This window comes from Tiliqua scincoides, chromosome 3 (assembly GCF_035046505.1).
Source record: "Tiliqua scincoides isolate rTilSci1 chromosome 3, rTilSci1.hap2, whole genome shotgun sequence".
Taxonomy (NCBI): domain Eukaryota; kingdom Metazoa; phylum Chordata; class Lepidosauria; order Squamata; family Scincidae; genus Tiliqua; species Tiliqua scincoides.
This window is the reverse complement of record NC_089823.1, coordinates 66,502,368-66,508,423: the sequence shown is the minus strand read 5'-3', so window position 1 is coordinate 66,508,423 and position 6,056 is coordinate 66,502,368.

The window sequence follows — 6,056 nt, the reverse complement described above, 5'->3', positions numbered from 1 at the left end:
ATTGTGGAAAGCAGAAAGTCTGAACTGAACTCAGATGCCCCCAGCTAGTGAGCATGTTTTATGTAGGATTCTACTTGCATGTTTCTAGCACTGCCTGTGCTGAAGCCAGCTGCATGATGGGAAAAAGGAACCTGGACATGCAGACCTACATGTGTTGTTATGATGGACTTATTAGACATGCAAGCACGCAGGCACACACAACCTGTTGCAAGCGCTGTGAATCCCAAACCACCTAGCACACTACCCCATCTTTCACTGTGTCTCTGGTTAGTGCTTGGATGGGAGACTGCTTGGGAATACCAGGTGCTGTAGGCTTATATCATAGTCTTTTGAGACTGAAGGTTGCCTACCAACCAACCAACTTTTTTCAAATTGAAATGGAATATAATTAAATTGGCGTTAATATGTATTAGCTGCTTTACCATTTACCTATGACAGAGATTAATCTTACTATGTGCCCTCATTTGGCCTTCTATTTGTGTGCACTGCATATTATTTATAACTTCAAGGCAGAAAGAAAATGTCCTGATGGAGGTGGTCCATACAGAAATACTTGCAAATCAGTGCATGAGGCCAGTGGGGTGGGGTGGCCTCCTTAGTGTTTGTGACAGTTCTCACAAAGCTATGGGGTGTGTGATTTTGCTAAGACGGGAAGCAGAGGTTGCTGGGGCTTGTGGGTTTCTTTAAGGGGCCCTTGTCTTTCTGCCAACAATTTGATGACTATCCAATAAGCTGGGAAGGCTACTGGGAGAACAGCAGCACTTGGGGAATGGAAGTCAACAGGAGGACAGGTAACCATAATATGAAATGCTTTACAGTACCATTCTATGGATGTCTCCTCAGAAGTGAGTCCCATTCAGTGACACTTACTCCTGGGTAAATGTGTATTAGGATTGCAGCCTTGATCTTTATTACTTTCATTTATGGTCAGGTCCAGGGGCTCCAGCAATCACCCAGGGTTTGTATCTGTAATCAGAAAACTCTCCTGCTGGCACATACTTTGGTCGGGATCCAAACGAGATGCAAGATCAGTCCTGCATGCTCAAAGGTCTTTCAGTTATTGTTTCTCAACTAGCGGCTCCCTCCCTTCATGCCACACAACAAGGGGATTTTCTTGTGGGTCTGATATGGAAAGAAAAAAGGTTTTGAAATCTCATGAGGATTGCCCAACTCCTTAGAGAAGCTTAATGTAGGATGCCTGCACTTAAAAATGGAGAGTATGCAGTTTGGTGAGTGATTTTTCCTTATGCTAGAACTGATGGCAAATCATCCCTCCAGACTGCTGAATTCTGCTCGCCTTTCCAAGCTGCATTTCTCAGCTGCACCTCTCTGCTTATTATGGCACCCAATTCCTAATACACTTCAAAGTGACTGATTTTGGGCACGATCCTAACCAGGTCTACTCAGAAGAAAGTCCTGTTTTGTTCAATGGAGCTTACTCTCAGGAAAGTGTGGTTAGGATTGCAGCCTTCAGCTACTGAGGAAGAGCCAGTGTGGTGAGGATGAAAGAGATTTGAGTTCAAGTCTCTCAGCCTAAGTTGCCTTTCGAGGTAGTTGAGGGTATAAGATCAGAGAAGCCATATGTGATTCCTGAGCTCCTTAGGGAAAGACAGCATCCAAATGAGATGCATATATTAAAATTGACTTCCAAGCAAATACATTTAGGATCAGAACAATTCCTGTGAAGAGTAGTGCTGGGATGCAAAGCACAATTTCTACCTGTGAGTCACAATTTATGGTTTCCCCCCCCCCATTACATTTGACTCTTCCTCCCAGAGGTGTAGAGCATCACAGCAACCCTCTGAGAAAGGTGAGACTGAGCAGGGACTTGGCCATGGTCATTATGAGGTGAGTTTATTAGGCAAGCGGGCATTTGAGTCTCCCTTTACCACATTCAAGCCAACCATATTCGCCACTGCACATGTCAGGAAGCCTTCCCACTTTTCCCCATATGTGTATGGAAGCAAGACAGATCAAACGACTTTCTGGTTCTGAAGTGATGTGTCTCATGCTGTTACCTGGTGATGTGCCAGTCACTGCTTCCTCCACTGCCAGGACTGGAAAAGAAAGGGTGTGGAGTGGAAGAGGAAGTGTGAAGGAGAGTGCTGGGTCATGTAGCTTTGGAGATACTCTAGCCCACCACCCTCTTCCACACTTCCTCTTTCATCCTGTTTTCCAACCTTGGGAGTGGGACAAGTAGTGGGAGTGAGTGGAGGTGACTCACCCTCCCCCCATCAATATGCTGCCTGAGGTAATGGTTTCAGTCAGTTTCATGGATGGGCTGGTCATGTGTGGAACTTTCTGAGTCTCCTCAGGGATGAGGAAAAAGCACTTTGCATATGTGCAGAGATATGCTTATTATTTCACATGTCATCAACTTTTCCAGCCTTATTACTAGAAATGGGTTCTGGAGCCAAACACTGTACCATTTAAGCCCTTCTATATGGAGTGTAGCTTTAAGGATCATAGTTCAGTGATAAGTGTTCAAGGTTCTTTATGCTGAGCACTCTGCCTGTAGCATCTCCAGGTAAGGCTAGGAAAGTTCCCTTTCTGGAGCCCTGCAGAGTCATTGCCTGTCAGTGCTGACAACACTGAGCCAGGTGGACCAATAGAGTCTGCATAAGGAATATATTCATATATACACTCTCAGTTAAATGAAAAGAGCACATTCAAGGGCTACCAAATAAAAGATCTGCTAGAAACAACCTTTTTCTCTTAGGAGAAAAAAACAGGAACTAAAATTCAGAAACCGTGGTTTCCAAGTAACCAGTGTGGCTGGAGCAAGATGTTCAAAGACACATCCTCCCACAAGAACATGTTGCTATTCAGCAGAACAGCCTTGATACCCCCATTGATATTATGCTTGCTTAACCTCCCCTGGAATGCACTTCAACAGGCACTTCTGTGTCTTCCAGACATGGGCAACCTGTCGCTTGCATGTCACCTTTCCACGTGATGCTCTAGGACAGGGGTCTCTAAACTTTTTGGCCAAAGGGCCACATCAAATATCTGGCAGTGTCGAGCGCTGGAAAAAAATTAAATATAAAATTTAAATAAATAGATTGGAGGTGGAACTTGGATGAATGAATAAATGAATGAACTGACACAAATTCCCAGGATTTCTCCAAGCACCAACACAGCCCAAGCACACACCTAAATGGATCCCCATTACCCCACCTCACAAGCACAACTCCAGTTGTGTTTGGTCAGCTGGGCCAGAAGCTCTCAGGGGATCAGAGGCTGGCAGCAGGCCAGATAGAGACCACGGGCTGCATCTGGCCCCCGGGCCTGCTCTAGGATCCACTGAGCAGGAACACTGACACCAGTCATTTGTATCTTACTGAGAAAGGGGGCAAGTGGCCTCCTGGTCTTGCACTTTACTTATCTGTCACCACCAAGGCTGGTGTTGCTGTGGTCCCAGTTGGGAGCATCCTACAAGTGCTAGCTTACACAACAAGCAGAACATCACCTTACAGGGCCCCCGGCCTTCCTTTCTTGTTTCACCCTGCCTTTGGTAACTGTTTTAGAAGGCTGCAGGACATACAGACATGTGTACAGAGTAGAAATGATGTGGCTAAAATTGAAGGGAGTTGGAACAGGGCTTGTGGATTTCTTTAAAGGCCCCTCTCCTTCCCCCATAATTCAAGGACAACAGTAAATAACAATCTGGTAGGACACACTGTCCAGCTTTGGCCCTCTTCTATGAGCTACTGTCACAGCAACATATAGGATAGGCTTGAACAGCACAATAACGGATATTGACTCAGAAGCAAGGCTCACTGTGGTCAGTGGGGCTTATTCCCAGGAAAGTGGGTGCATGATTGCAGCCTCAGGGCTAAGCTTGATGTTGGTGGGAATGTTTTGTTAAGAGGCATGCTCTCAATATGAAGCAGCTTTTTTTTTTCACCCAAACAGCCATGGGGCCCAATTTCTGCAACAAAAGTGGTTGCCTCAGGCAGCAGACTGGTGGTGGTGCCCATCTCTGTCTGCCTACTTGCCTGCACTGCTCCTCCTCTTCCTTCTACTTCCTGAATGGGAAAAAGAAAAGAGGAACAGAGAGAAAGAGGAAATATGGAAGGGAGGAAAGCGCTGAGTTAAATAGAACATTGGCGAGTGGGAGGGGCAGAGGCTGGCACTTCATTGGGTAAGGGGAGCAGTAATTGGCATGCTGCCTCAGGAGTCAAGAGGGCCCAACACTGATTAGCCCTGCTGAAGACAGGGTGAATAGTGCAAGCCTGTCCTTGTCTATTCAGAGGTCAGTTGTATTGAGTTTCCTGGGTGACTCCCAAGAAAATGTGTATAAGGCTGTGGTTGCAATCCTATCCACACTTACCAGGGAGTATGCCCCATTGACTATAATGGGACTTACCTCTGAGTAGACATGCATTGGACTGGGCTCTGCAGCCTTAAACTTTGCCCTCTTGCCATTACCTGCCAAAAATCCTCTTCCCCACCCCCAGCGTGAAATTTGCCCCCCTACTTCCAGTTTGACTCATGTCCCTAAATGGCTCTTTCCTGTAAATGTCTCATTGGCTGTACGAGTTCCAAACATCAATACAGTACATTGGTTCTAGGATCTAACAGACCCTTCTCCTCCCATCACTATAGAAGCCACTAAGTGGCAAGCAAAGGTAGTAGTCTGTGGTCTGTTTGGGCAGCCTGGATTGTGACTCTTTGACAGATTTCCAGCTCTGTATTTGCCAAAGTGAAGCTTCTTTCTTGCTCCGTAAGATAGCAGAATTGTTCTCAGTTTCATTCTTTGCATGTGAGTGTGCATGCAAGAAAAACAGATCTCTGTAATACAGGGCTTCCCAAACTTTTTAGTGCTGGAACTCACTTTTTAAAGTGACAGTCTATTGTGACTCACATTGCTTTACTAGACAAAAAGTTATCTAGAAATAAATGTTGTTGTTGTTGTTGATCGGGATCCAAAGGTTGATCAGAATCCTAGAGACTTTACATATAGTTTTTGTAGCCATTTGCTAGACTCTCCCTAGAAACTGAGTTCAAGGACTGTTCCCCTACCTTTACTATCATTCCAGGGTACTGAGAAGGTTGAACTGGAGAGCAAGATGTGCAGTTAGGGGCTTCCAGGTCAGACAAAGGCTGAAAAGTGCTCCACAGCATGCCTACTAGAGAAAATTGGAAAATGTGGCGTTTTAATTTGGAGGTATGACAATTACTTCACACAACGGGTTAGCATTCCAGCCGCAAGAGCAGTCTCTCCATCCAGACTGCCCACTGCTGCAATTTTCTTCTGCAAACTAGGCAATAGTGCTTGCAAAGTTGTTTTTTTTTAAAAAAATACTTCAGAAACTTTTTGCAACCCACCAAAAATCAGCTCATGACCCACGGTGGGTCCCAACCCAGTTTGGGAAACACTGCTGCAAAAGTCATGAATTTAACTTTATATGAACATGCTCTTCAGTACTGCAACCACTAGAGGGCATGCAAGTGTCATAGGTCCCCGTCTATCTGCATTATTGGATCTTTTCATAGAGGATGCCTGTCTCTCAGGGTACTCAGGATTCTAGGAGCCTGGGAATTGGCTGGATAGCCATTTGATATCCTACCAGGGCTCCAGTTGTGGGCTGACAGAAGGGAACGCCAATAGGAGCAAGCGGGTTTAAAGGGGACAACCCACTTACCACTATACGTAGTATCCCCAATTCTTGTTTTTGATTTGACCTTGGTTTTTTAACCTGATAAACCTTGATTTAATTATGGAATTTGGCTGGGGAAAGCCTCAGTAAAAACTTTGGACACTATATAGTCACACAGAATAAACCTGTGAACACTTTGTCCCCAGTGAAAAGGGGAATGTGCATTTACTGCTTCTTGCAAACAAGATTACCTCTGTATGCTGGAATACTTTCTTCCAAAGACCTCACATCCAAACTATGGTTCCCCAGTGATGCACGTGTGTGTGTGTGTGTGAGAGAGAGAGAGAGAGAGAGAAAGAGGAACATGAACTCCTCATTCTTGCTATTGATCCAGGAAGAGCCTGCGCAGATCTGCCACCTGACTTGGGCAGATCTGCTCCCCCCCCCCCCAGT